This window comes from Callithrix jacchus, chromosome 9 (assembly GCF_049354715.1).
Source record: "Callithrix jacchus isolate 240 chromosome 9, calJac240_pri, whole genome shotgun sequence".
Lineage (NCBI taxonomy): Eukaryota > Metazoa > Chordata > Mammalia > Primates > Cebidae > Callithrix > Callithrix jacchus.
The window spans coordinates 124,247,877-124,261,061 of NC_133510.1; the positions used below are offsets into that span (position 1 = coordinate 124,247,877).

The 13,185-nt window shown below is 53.8% G+C and overlaps 1 non-coding gene across 1 annotated transcript; it reads right to left on the reverse strand.

The window, feature by feature from the left end:
• Positions 1-12,074: 12,074 nt before the first annotated feature.
• LOC144577904 (small nucleolar RNA U13) lies at positions 12,075-12,176 on the reverse strand. Its single transcript, XR_013522765.1, has one exon. It is a non-coding gene; the product is annotated as a small nucleolar RNA U13 (small nucleolar RNA).
• Positions 12,177-13,185: the final 1,009 nt, after the last annotated feature.

Here is a 13,185-nt window from a genome sequence, read left to right on the forward strand (position 1 = left end):
ATGACGTTCCCCAAATGAAGCCCTCCTGAAGGCATGGGGTCCACATTTGTGTCTGTCTGCCCCCACGGTGACTCTGTGGCTGCCCTGTGAAGACACTCCCGTGGGGTAGGGTGACTGCCCTGAATGACCAGTAGCCTCCTTGACTCCGAACCAACTCGGAATGCGGGACGTCCCCCACCAGCTGCCCACGCAGCCGTTGGAATGCAAATCAGATTCACCTTCAATTGACCAAACCGGCCTCCTGGGCAGTTCAGATTCTTTGATTGAAAACTTGGCCTGCTGGGCTGATGCTTGGGCAGCTCGAGGACTGAAGCCTGCAAGATGCCAGGATCTCAGTGCCTGTTGATCAGAGCAGCTGCCCCTGAAGCCTGCAAGATGCCAGGATCTCAGTGCCTGTTGATCAGAGCAGCTGCCCCAGCGGACTGGACTGAGGCCTGGCTGAGAAGAAACAGTGGCTGCCCCAGCTCTGACTGGGCACCTTCCTGCTCCTGTCCTTCCTCACCAAGACTCAGGCCCGGCTGCGCAAACCACAATAAAGACCCCAATCTCCTGATGGCTTCAGGTCCATGACGCCCTTAGTGGAGGAGCTGGCAAGGGTGACGTCCGAGGCTCCATGCTGTTGCCAGATGCCGAATGGGATGCTCTGGGAATGGCCAGGAGGTTTTGTTGAGCCCGGATCACCTTTCTGGTGTATTCTAAATTTGAATCTTTCGTGATGTCTTCTTGTTGTAGCCACAAGCCATGAGCTTGGGAAAAATACATTGAAAGTAGCGCCCCCTGTGGAGACGGTGCGGGCAGGCGACCACGGGCAGGTGTTCATCTTTCCCAGGTGACACTCGTGCCCAGCAGCTGCCTAGGGGAGCCACCGAGTCATAGCTGGGCTTAGGAGGACAGGTGCTGGGGTGCTGTGAGCTCTTTATATCAACACCGGGCTGATCCTGGGAACTTTCCTCTAATGAGACAATTCAGAAGGCAGCTGAGCTCACTGACCGAGAGCAAGGGGCAGGTGCCTGATGGCCTGAGCTCAGATGCGACCTAGAGGCAGACCCAGATGAAGCCAGAATCCAAATAACTGCCACTTCATTAGGGCTGTAGTCATGCTCAGATCCGAAATGTCTGGGGAATGAGAGACAAGCAGCAGTGGTTCCTGCAGAGATGCCACCAGAGTCATGAGTCACTTTCCAGGCTTTACATGGGCAAGATGCCTTCCAGCTCCTCGAGAGCAGCTGCCGCCATCCCTCTGACCCTCACAGGGGCCCCGTGAAGTGGGCAGAGCAGGGCTGGGACCCACAGTTTACAGCTGAGGACACTAAAACTGAGAAGCCTAAGTGACTTCCCCAGAGTCACAATACTGAGGAGGGCTGTGGCAGAGCCAGGGATGTAGTTAGGTCCCTGGAGAAGGAGATCCCTGAAGCCCAGAGGCCTCTCGATCACGCCCTGGGCGCCGGAACCAGGTCTTCCCTCACCCATATCCCAAATCCTCGTGTTCCAGGAATGCTTTGAGGAGAGCTCCTCTCGTGGGTGGTCCCTGACCCAGGCTCCTGCTTCTGTTTTAATCCTTGACCGAAAATCTGACCAAGGTGACCTCAAACAAAGAGAAGGATCAGGGTCCAAACCACGCCCCTCCTGCCCCAGCACCTTCACACCAGGAGCCGCCTCAAGGTGAGGTTTCCGGTGCTCCGGCGACCACCCTGAATGACTAGTGGCCTGCTTGACCCCTCACTGGCTCAGAGCTCAGGATTCCCGAGCCAGCCACACCCATGGGACCAGAACCTCTCAAAGAATTAGCTTCACTGTAACTGACAAACTCTTATGACCAGTGAAGGTGAATACCTGGGAGGAGGCCCCTGGGCTGCTGCTCCGGTGGCTCAGTGAGTGAAGCCTCCCAGCACCTGCTTTCCTCTCATTCATGGACTGGAGATCTGAGCATGTGTCTCAGCAGCCCAGACTCAGGCCTGGCTGAAAAGAGGCAGTGTCTCCTCCAGCACACAGTAGGCGCCTCCCTGCCCGAGTCCCTCTTCACCAAGACTCAGTCTCCACAATCTTCTCCCTCCCTAGACCCTGCCGTGTCAGGGCAGACTGCATCTCCTCTTAGAGGGCTCTGTTCATCGCTACAGCCTGAAGACCCCACCCCAGGATCCTCTGTGAGGACCACCCAGGGCCTCCGTCACTCTGTTGCCAAATGTGTATTCCACGAGCCCGATGGCATCTCCTATCTCACCACTCTCCAGGCTGCAGCAAAACGGCCAGCGGTCCTGTCCTCCTCAGCCCCATGCAAACCTCGGCAGGAGAGTTCACTTACTTTCCTTCCAAGCATCTCAGAATCGAGACTGCTGAAGATTGCCGTCACATTCGGACACATCCTCTCCAGAGCCTTTGGCCTGACGTTCCCCTTCCCTGAAGTGTCTGTTGCTAGGGTGGGGTCTAGTGTCTCCTGATCTGATGAGGCAGCTGGATGAGTCCCCACATCTCATCTCTGGAAGAGCATGTAGGAGACTGGCATTGTTTCCACCTTAAACATTTGGTAGAAATTAGAGGAAATTAACTTGTGCCGGTAGTTGCCTTTGTGGCAAAAGAGGCTTTTTCTGCTCTATTTTGTTGTGAAATGGGTGCTTATTCTGCCTATGGTGTGGTGCACAAATGGGAAGCTACAGCCTGGTTGCTCTTTCTTTAGAGCCACGTGTCTCCCCAACCCCCAGTTCAACATACACAACGTCCCCAGCACCCTGGCAGCCTGCTGTGTGTGGGGAGGAGAAGCACACCCAACGCCAGGTTTGCAGAAAGAAACCAGTGACTCCGCGTATGTTCAGAGCACAAGACTACACTTAATTAGCACAGAAGGAGTGGGGAATTACCCTCGGAAGGGGCGGGGTAGAGCGGGAGAGCCTGGGGAAGCCCACAGAGGCTCTGGGCACTTTCCATTAGAAAGTCTGAGGGCAGGGCCAGGAAGCTGAGAGAAACTTCTCAGGAGCACTGGGCTCCACAGTCGGAAACATGACCGCAGCACAAAGCATAGAGCTCAGAGGAGCTCATCAAGGCCTCTCTGTTTAAGCTGTTTTCACAGATTTATCTATTTTTATACAGAAAATATTTATAAAATATGACTAATTGTAAGGAAAGCCACTTGCATTAAAAATAAACAGTTAAAAAAAAACTTCTAAACACAATCCCATATCTGTGATATTGAAAAATTAACCGCCGCTAAATGAGGCGAGGAAGCCTCCTGTCTGTCTCCGTCTCCCTGAAACCTGTCGTGCTGCAGGTCTTCTCTGGGCATGGGGGGGTCTGCACATCAGGGCCTGCCTGGGTGTGGGGACAGGATCTGCCACACAGACCCGGGCGCAGGGTCACTGGAAGGCACAGGGAGAGAGGAGGAGGGCTCGCTGGTCTGGGTGAGCAGGACCCAGAAAGAAGCCCCTCAGGCCCTGGAAGGTGACATGGCCTGACGACCCCCGGCTCAGGTCCACAGGGCACTGAGGCCTGGTTGCTGCTCTCTGCTGTGGGTGCTGCCTGTCCACAGGCCTCGTCCACGGTTAACTCACCTTCACTGCTCTTAAGCGTTTATCAGTTACAGGGAAGCGAATTCCTTGTGAGGCTCTGTCCTATGAGTCTGTCTCCCTAAATGTCTTGCGGAAGCGAATTAATGTAGACGTTCAACTGGGTAGCCTTTGGGAATCTGGTGTGTGGATTGTTGAAAAGGATTCTCTCCTCTGCGGCTGTTGAGTTCCCCTTAAGAGAAGCTGCTCCAGTGTTTTCTGGGATGGACTGCACTGATTTAGCGGTCAGGGCAGTAAGAAAGTGCGAGGAGCATTGGGCCGTGTGCACGTCCTGCCGGCCCCTCTTCGTGCGGCCCCTCCACGCTCACTCCCTCTCTTTTCTTCCACCTTTGTGTCCTCTGTGTCCTCTCCTGCAGGGAGAATGGAACACTGTCCTGACTTCTGGAAGAGAAGAACTGCGCATGTCCAGAGCCCCCAGGGCAGAAAACGCCCTGTGAGGGGGTGTCCAGGACAGACCCAGACTTTCCTTCCTCCCCCAGCCCAGCTCCCTGCCTGGAGCCCTTGGGGCTGCTCAGCAGGAGTCAGTGCTGCAGCCTGGGGTCAGCACCCAGGACAGGGCCAAGGCAGTGAAAGGAGGGCTGGGGCTTCATCCCCAGTGCAGACCCAGGACCTCAGCTGCCTGGGTGGGACCAGGTCCTTCAGGAGGACGGTCCTAAAATATGCAAGAGGGAATGGCCCGGGGCTCCAAAGAGAAGCTCCAGACAAAGAAAAGGGGGATGGAAAGGAAAGGGAGGGTGAAAGGAAGATGAGACAGGAACTGAATGACAGGCATGCCGCTGCCTCCACTCTCAGATTCCTTGCAATTTGCCACATTCCCGGCTGCATGTCCTCCGGCAGGAAGCACAACGGGGTGGCCTTGGGAAAGAAAGGAGGAAGTTAGAGTGCAGGTGGGAACCAGGTTCCTGCTGCTCCTGGGATGATGGAGCCCAGCCCCAGGCCTCTTGGTCCCCATCTCCAACACTTTTCCAGTCACCACATTCCATAACTGTGACCAGGAAGGGTCGCCTGGGCCATCCTGTGTCTCTGAGAGTTGGCCACCGTCTCCGTAACGTTCTGTGCATCACATGGACTTCCCTCTGCCCTCCCCACTTTAGGGCCTGTTTCATTCTCCATGATAACACCCATTTCCTGTCCCCTCCTCACCTTCCACCATTCCTATCGTCCTCCAACCCCTGATGCAGTCACCGTGGGCATACTGCCACCACCTCCAATTAATTGATCAGTTGACCGAACTGAGCAGCCCAGGGCTCCCCTCCCGCCATCCTGCAGTTATGTGGGGTCCTATGGGAGAGGATTACATCAGACTCACTATGCCAAGTGAGGTTTCTACTTTTGGTATAACTTTGGGGGCCTTCAGAGACATTGGATCTTCATGGCAGTTCCAGAGCCCATGAGAGGATAAACATGAGTTTGAGGTCATGTAACTTGTGGAAATAACCTTAGTCTGCAAGTGAGGCAGCCAGGGACTCGATAACAGGCAGGATCTGGCTACATACAGAGAGGGGACGGGTCAGGGTTTGCACCAAGCTGCGGGTGGGAGAATGGGGTGGGAACCTGGTGCCCGGCAGGGCAGAAGACAGAGAAGAGGCTGGAGTGTGGGCAGCAGGGCAGTGCTGTCTGGTCAGGGCAGTGGGCGTGAGAGTGCAGAGAGCCCTTTCCCTGCTGCCAGGGACTCTGTCCCGGGCCTGGAGGATTCCAGGGATGAAGTCACTGAGACTGTGATACTCAGCATGGGCAGGAAGCCCAGCTCCCTTCACACATCCTCTCAAATGGGGAAGGTCTCCAGGGGCAGCTGGACTGGGGCCTCTCAAATCAAAGTAAATTCAGCTTTTGTTCCTCATCCCAGGATGTGGCATTTGGGTGAGACTTGGGGACTGAAACGTGCTGAGGGCTGTGTTTCCTGTTGCGTCTCCAGGATGCAGGACATTTGCGGTGATCCCAGGGGAGGATTCCTTACCTCGTCCAGCCCAGGGAACAAACAGCCTTTCCACCAGGAACAGACAGTGAGGCAGACCAGGAAGCAGCGGCCAGGGTCCTGAAAGCAAGGAGGGGGAGGGCCGGCTTCTCACCCCGCCTGCACTGGCTAGAGGAGGTTTGGTTCCCGGATCCCGTGGTGCCTGCGAGAGAGTTGGGCACCCGGTTTGCATCCCCTGCTGGTCGCTGCCCAAAACCTGGGACAAAATCTGCTGTGTACATTTCCCAAGAGGTGCTGCACACATCACCAAAGGCTTTGAAGATTGGCTGAGGCAAAGGCAGGGAAGAAGTGGTTTGCTGGGAAAGATTGTTTTAAATACCGCAGAGGGAAAAAATGATCACAGACACTGCACACTCAAAGACCAGAGGATCCAACCTCTCCCTGCTGGGTCAGGAGAGACAAGGACAAAGCCGCCTTCCATACACACCTCCTTTCTCTTTCTGATTTCATGTCCCATTTGCTTAGTCTCTGAAGCTGCAGGCCGACCCCGACTGCTGCAGGCACCCTCTTCTATCGGGTCCCCCCTTGGGTTGTTCCAAAGCCGGAGTGTCACCTTCTTCACTGCTTGTGTAATGTCTTCTGTTGACCATGGAGTCTCTAGAGAAAAGAAAGTGAGAAGAAAAAGACTCCAGAGAAAGGCTCATCCATCCTCCTCCTCCAGCCGCCCTGGACCGCCCAGGACTGCCCTGCTGTCTCTTGGGCTGTTCAACCCTCCTTTGCTTCTGTGGAGTCTGGAATCTCCAACAAGACGCTGTTGACACATGCAAACCTCAGGAGAGGGGACCCCTTCGTCTTCCCACTTCCCCGTTTCCACTAGGTCATTAGAGCTCTCATTTCCATTCTCATTCACCTGAAATTCCAGCTCTGATGCACGGGTTTCGTAGTTAGATGAGTTCAATGCACAGTCCCCGTGCCATGCTCCAAGCAGAGTCCCAACGGTGCGTTGTGTGGATGCAAATTATCTTGCTCTCTCTTGAATGTGGTGGCAGGTGGCACCAAGTCTGTGGGGCGCGGGAAATGTGGCCAGTGTGACTGGGGAGTGGAATGTCTCATTCTATTTGGATGAACTGCCCTCACGAATGAACTGGTTATACACAGCACCGCCAGGCCGGGACTCCCATGCTGGATGGTGCAGTTCTAGAGATACACAGATGAGGAAGACGTGACTCCCTTCCTGCGTGTTTCCTTGCAGAGTTGTTGGATGCTCTGATGCAATCATTCGTGTGTGATTTCTGAGGGCTTTTGAAAGAAAATTGCATATGGTTAGGACCTGCAGAAGGGCCAGACACTGTGAGTTGTGGGGACTTAACAGTGAGGACAGTGCCTTGGCCCAGAGGGACCCCGTGGTGTAGGCGGTGCGCTTGCACTCAGAAGGATGAAACCGACTCTGTCTAGACAGGATCAGAGCAGAGGGAGCCCATGAACAGGGAGAGCTCTGTCTGCAGGAGCCCCCCCTCACCACCCCTGACTTGATTGGAACTCTGGGAAGACACCTCGCCCAGTGGGAGGGTCCAACAGGTGGGACAGGGTGAGGAGGGAACTTTTGCCCACTGGAGCTAGAGCCCAGCCCAGGGCTGCGTTCATGAGAGCCTCATGGGGCCTAAGACAGGCTGCCCAGGGCTGAGGGCTGTGAGGAGAGGGGATGCCGAGGTCACAGTTCCTGCCCTTGCACTGAAAAGCTGTGGCCAGAATGCGGCTCCCCAGGAGGGGGAGGACTCAGACGTTGGGCCTGAGAACGCCGAGATCCTTTTGGAGAAACTCTCAAACCCATGTCCTCTGTGCCGTGAAACGGAGGAGCAAGGAAGGCTGGCTCAGGGATCGGCCTCCCGCACTTTGCTGAGCTCGCCTGGCACCGGAGCTGGTGCCCTCACTTTTGCCGGGCAGCTTCCCTGGCCGGGGGCCACACTACCTTCAGTTTCAACACATTTCTGAGCCAGGCCACCTTTGGCTAGTGCCGTCTACAGAAGCACGCTTGACAGGAAACTTCCAGAAGCACGTGGAAGATGGAAACTGGTTTCTGCCCAGCCCCACAAGGATCAGGCCTGGGCGCCTCTCTGTGTCAGGCCTCACCTTGAGTCTATCCCTGCTGAACTATGTCCCCCGCCAGTCTGGCTCAGAATATCGGAAATGGGATTCCTGCTCTGTCTGTGGCCAGCTTCCAGGATGGGAAAGGTCTGCGTTGTCACAACCTGATGAAGACCCCAGTCCTCAGCTCCTGTCTCAGAGATTCATCAGGAAGGAACCCGTCTCTTGAGAAAAGGCAGAGGTGTCCATGCGGGGCTCACTGCAGCCAGGACAGTCCGCCCTGCTCTTTCCCACTCAGAAGGAGCAGGAAAATCGCTGGACTCTGGGGATGATGACATAATGAGCCTCCTGACATTAAAACCCTGGAAGCCATCCTCCCCCATCCTCGTTCTCTCCGCGCCCGGGTGCTCTTGGGACTTCCTTCTCCCCCTCTATATCTTCTGCCTCTCAAGGTCCAGCCTGGGGCCCCAGCCCTGCCTTCTCCCGTGAGTCCACTGAGCGGCCGCCTCTGGGTTCCTCAGCCCTTGGTCTTGTAGTCGCTCCTTTTAGCATTGAATTCCTCACCCTGGGTTTTCTCTCAAGCACCACTGGGCCGCTGTGTTCTAGAGAGTGAGAAACGTCCAGGGCAATCTTCTTATGAGAAGCCTGTTTCTGGAGAAAAAGTGACTCTTTTCTAATGGTGAGTCTCATCTTTTTGTTTTGTGGAAAAACAATATGAAGAGCTCAATTGCAGGGTCACGGAATTCTATGAAATCGAAAGCATTTCACGTGGTGTTTATAATCCACATGTTCCGCAACCCGTCATATGCCTCATTTCTCATCTATATTTTCTTAAGCAAGAATCCTGTTTTCTTCCAAAGGACCTTGAACGGCAGCAGAAACCTGTATCACCCACGAGGTTAGGCGGGGAATTGGGTGAAGTTTCTTTTGGTCATGACACTGAGTAAATCTTTTCCAGCCTTGCAATGCACGACCTATCGTGTCTTCCTCCTAGGAAGAGGGCCACGTGCTTGCCTGATGCTCAGTCTCTGAAGAAGCCCGTTTTCTCATTTTACAGAGGACATCGTGCCCACCACGCAGAAGCCGTGGCTGGCAGAGGCGGTGAAGGGAGGCAGGCTTTCCACATTCTTGGGAACATTCTCTCCAGTGAATCATGACACTCTAGTACAGAAGGTTGGAGTGAAGTTTCCATGACTCTTTCCATGGAGCATCCTCCTTTATCAGATTCCTATCAGAACTAGCTGGGAGGTGGCTACAGATTCCTGGGAAATTTCACTGGGGAGGGGGTGCAGTCCCAGGACCCCAAGGCAGGAGGCTGCTGCTGTCCCTGGTCCTGGCCTTGCTGACACTGGTGGGTGTTAAAAGGGCCTGGGCAGATGAAAAGAAGCTCAACTGAAGCCAACATGAGGCCTTGCCAAGAAAGGCTGGGAAGAGAGGGTAGCCGCCACGGGGTGACCTCAAAGTCAGACGCTGGCCGTGAATAAATATCGCTGAGTGGGATAAGACCCTCTAAAAAAGCTGCCTGCTCTATGATTCCAGGCATAGACAGTTCTGGAAAAGGAAACTGTAGAGACAGTGAACAGGACCATTGTTGCCAGGGCATCTGGAGACGGGTAAGGGGATTGGCAGGGGAAGCACAGGGAGAGTTTGGGACGTGCAGCTCCTTCGTCTGGGGAGTGAGAGGCATTCGGAGTTTGTCACAACCCAAAGAGGGTACAACACGCTGAGCCTCAAAGCAGGCTCCTGACGTCAGTTGGTAGGAATGTAGCAATACTGGTGTAATTGCTGTTACCTGTGAACTACACCGCTGAAAAAAGGGGTTCAGAAAAGAAGTGTGGACAAAGGGTCTGAGAGCTTTCTGTACTGTCTCTTCCAGTTTTATGTTAATTTCAAAGTGTTCTACACAGTGACTAATTTTGTCAGGGACGGCAACATTGTTTCAGGAAGAGGTTTATCTGCTGTAAGCATTAGATTGAGATGTTGCTTTCTCGTTAAAGGGTACCTACCTTTACACTGTAAATACATCGTCACTTCTCTAGTTGTAGGAATAGCAATGACTTCCATTTAAATGCGCGCAGATGAACTGAAAGAAGACTAAAGCATAACGGTGTTAGAGTTCTGACTTCAATACGGGGCACTGAACCCACTAGAATCATGATGATTGAATGAACTTCACTGACTTCCCACAGGACCTTCAATGGATGGTGTTCTGGGAGGACCTCAGCTGTGTGGCCGGTTGTGGGTTTTTCTGACCCACTGCATGGGGCCAGGATAGACGGTGCCGACTCCTCGGGAACTACTGTCAGATCCTGGTGGCCACACCTCCCAAATGTATGACGATAGAGACAGCTGCTGACATCCTGTTGGCAGGATTTATACAGAGGTTCATACCGATTGATTCGCACTTGAAGCCTTTTGATTCTCTTGGGATCTTGCAAGGCGTGGCTGAGCCCAGAGAAGAGCTCATCTCAGACGATGTTTCACACTCGCCTGCATGGGGAGCGTTAGATTGAGATGGGGCTTTCTGTGCAAACTGTCCCAGCTTTATCCTTCTACTCTAGTTGTAAGACTCACGATTCCCTTGATAATTTCAAATTGCACAGATGAACTCAAAGACGACCACAGCATAACAGTGTTAGAGTTTTGCCTTAAATATGAGACGCTGAACCAACCAGAATCATGATGACTGAATGAGCTGAACTGGTTTTCCACAGTACCTTCCACTGATGAATTTTCCAGCTGCACAGAATGCTGTGGCCAGCTGTGGACATTTCTGACCCACTCCGTTGGTCCAGCAATAGAATTCCCTGTGCTGAGTTTTCAGGTACCACTGTCAGATCCTGGATGCAACGTGCTTTCAAGTGCATTACAAGAAAGAGCACTGGTGATGTCTGGCTGGCAGAATTCCTAGGGGAATTCTTCCTAGTTTATTCATGGTTCAAACTTTGAAACACTGTTTGAGCAACTCCACGGGAAGCACCTGAACCTGAGTTGGGCTCTGGGAAGAGCTTGAAGTTTGGGTTGCACTTAGAGCCCAACAGCCTGATGTGTGGGCAAACATGTGCTCTTCTATGAGGTCATAGAGAGAGCTAGCATATCCTAGTGAGCAAGAGCACAGCGCCTGGAGCCTCCCCTGCTGGGTTCAAATCCTACTGAGGAGCTCTAGGTACCGGCATGTTCTATAGACCTCTCTATGTCTTGGTGTGCCCAGTTCTGAGAGGGTCAAACATGAATAGGGTCTTTGTTATGCTTTAAGGCTCAAAATGATTGTGTTCAGGTAAAGCCTTATGTAGACTGGTTCCTTCTCAGCACGCTAAAGTATTCACTCATTAAATGTCCCACAGAACAAGCCAGACTCTTGGCCGAGGTTGGACGCAGACAGGGAGCTTGCATGGCTTCAGGAAAGTGAAAGATAGAGACTCACTTCATTCCTTACCTGGGGTGATCCTATCCTGCTTTTGGCACTTACCTGGGCAGCTTGTCTGTGTCTCAAACCTGTAACATCTTGGAAGATGTGGCTGATCACAGAGAACCTCAAATTGTATCACAGCCTCCCTCCTCTAGGTTTTCATCCCTGACCCAACATATGACAGTTTCCTCCTAGCCCAGCCTCAGTGAAGGTCAAGCTCTATGGTGTGCGCTCCTCCCCCAGCATCTTCACACTGTGGGCGGCCTCATGCTGAGCCTTCCTGGCCAGTTGACTACTCCAAGTGCCCATGGGCAGCCTGGCTCCTAAGCTGGCTCAGGAGGCAAGATAGTCAAACCAACAGCCACAGGATGGCTAGGCCAGGAATGAACTTCCCTTCCACTGACACAGCCTGGATGAACATGAATGGAATGAACTGGGGATGGGGGCATCTGGCAGGTGCTTCAGTGGATGAATGAGTGGAGAGAGTGACCCCCACTGTCTCACTGACCATACTTTCCATAGCAATGTGGTCAGGGTGAACTCAGGCCTGCCTAAGAAGGGGCAGGGGCTGCCCCTGCACAGAGCGGGCACCTTCCTGCTCACATTCTTCCTCACCAAGTCTCAGTTTCTACAAACTCCTCATGCCTGCCTAGACCCATAGGGTTGGGGGAGAGTCCCTCTCCTCTTAGAGGAACCTGTCTGTCCGCAGCATTTCAGATTTCCCATCTCGGAGGACTCCATGTGAAAGTCTCTCAAATTGCCAATGGCTGAGGTGGACTCTTCCACTCTCAAGGTGACAGCTGAAATGGAAGGGCAGACATGGATCAGTGCATGGCCGTGGCCACATGTCATTATGGAATTTTCAAATGTGCAACTGCCTCAGTCTGCGTTCCCACGGCTCTTATCCAGACGTGTATTTTTCGTGTACAAGGGCGTGAATTTGGGGCGCCTGTTGTGTTTCATAAACAGAATCACTCCCTCCACATGATTATATTCTGTTTGTAAAAACCAGTTACAGGACAAAAGGGACTTTCCCCATCATGGGGAGCTGATAGTGTGGACACAGAAAGTAAACATTTGAGAGTAAAAAGTTCATTTCCATGTTTATGCTCAGATGGTAGCGTGCTGATGTGTAACAATGTTCTGGGAAGGCGCGCGTCCCACGCGCCCGTGAAAATCCACTCGCCACGCTTATGAACTACAGAAGGGTCTGAACTTCTATTCGTGATGTGAAATTTCAAAGTTCGAATGGAGCTTTAAAACCTGTGTGTACGAAGCTGTTAGCGTCATGGAGCTAGGAGGAGGCCCCACAAGGAGAGCTGGGGAGGGGATTGGTGTCCATGGGGGTGACCTCAATGTCAGTCTCTGCCTGGAGAGCCAACCTGCGGATGTGCTGGCCAAGGGGCTGAAACCAGCTGCAGATGCAGAAATTGGCAGGTCAAGGGAGAGAGAGGAACTAGGCTGAGTAGGGGGAGGGGGTCTCTGAGCGGACTCGATGGAGGATGCACACACGTGGGGCAATGGGATTGCATTCTGGTGGAGCTGAGAGTGGGGCAGGAGGCAGAACCAGCAGCTGCTACAGCTGGGCCGAGACCTGGGGATGGGAAGGGCCTCTGTCCTCCCCGTTCAGAGGGGCCTCGTGTGGGCTTCCGTGTGAATGGGGAGGGGCTGCACAGCTGCAGGAGCAGGAGAGAGGCAGGGCCTGGGCTTCTCATGCTTCTGTCCATGTCCTTCTCAGCTTGTAGCTCAGCAGAGAGCAGGAGTGCATGGATTTGACGGCCTAGGGAACAGCTCAGCTCTTACTGAGCCTACAAAAAGGACAGAGCAGGGGTTGGCCAGGTGAATGAGGCTCAGGGCAGGGAGTGTGAAGAGGCCAGAAGATTCCCTGAGGAGGGGCCTGGTGGGCTGTGTTTCCTCCCAGAGGTGGCCAGTGCAGCAGATGCCAGGAGGGACCCTGGGCCCAGGGAGTCCTGTGACCTGTGTTTCTTCTGCTGTGCATCCATGCTGGGGGCTGAGGGGCAGCAGCAGAGAAGCAGGCCCTGATGCAGGCAGGAGCGAAGTGTGGGAAGAGTGTGAGGCTCTGCTGTCCCAGATGACCTTGGCCTCACCCCAAAGGGCACTGTTGATGCACTGGATTTCGGCCTCTTCCTCCTCCTCCTCCTCCTCCTCCTCCTCCTCCTCCTCCTCCTCCTCCAGGTTTTCAGAACCCCAGGGGAGAG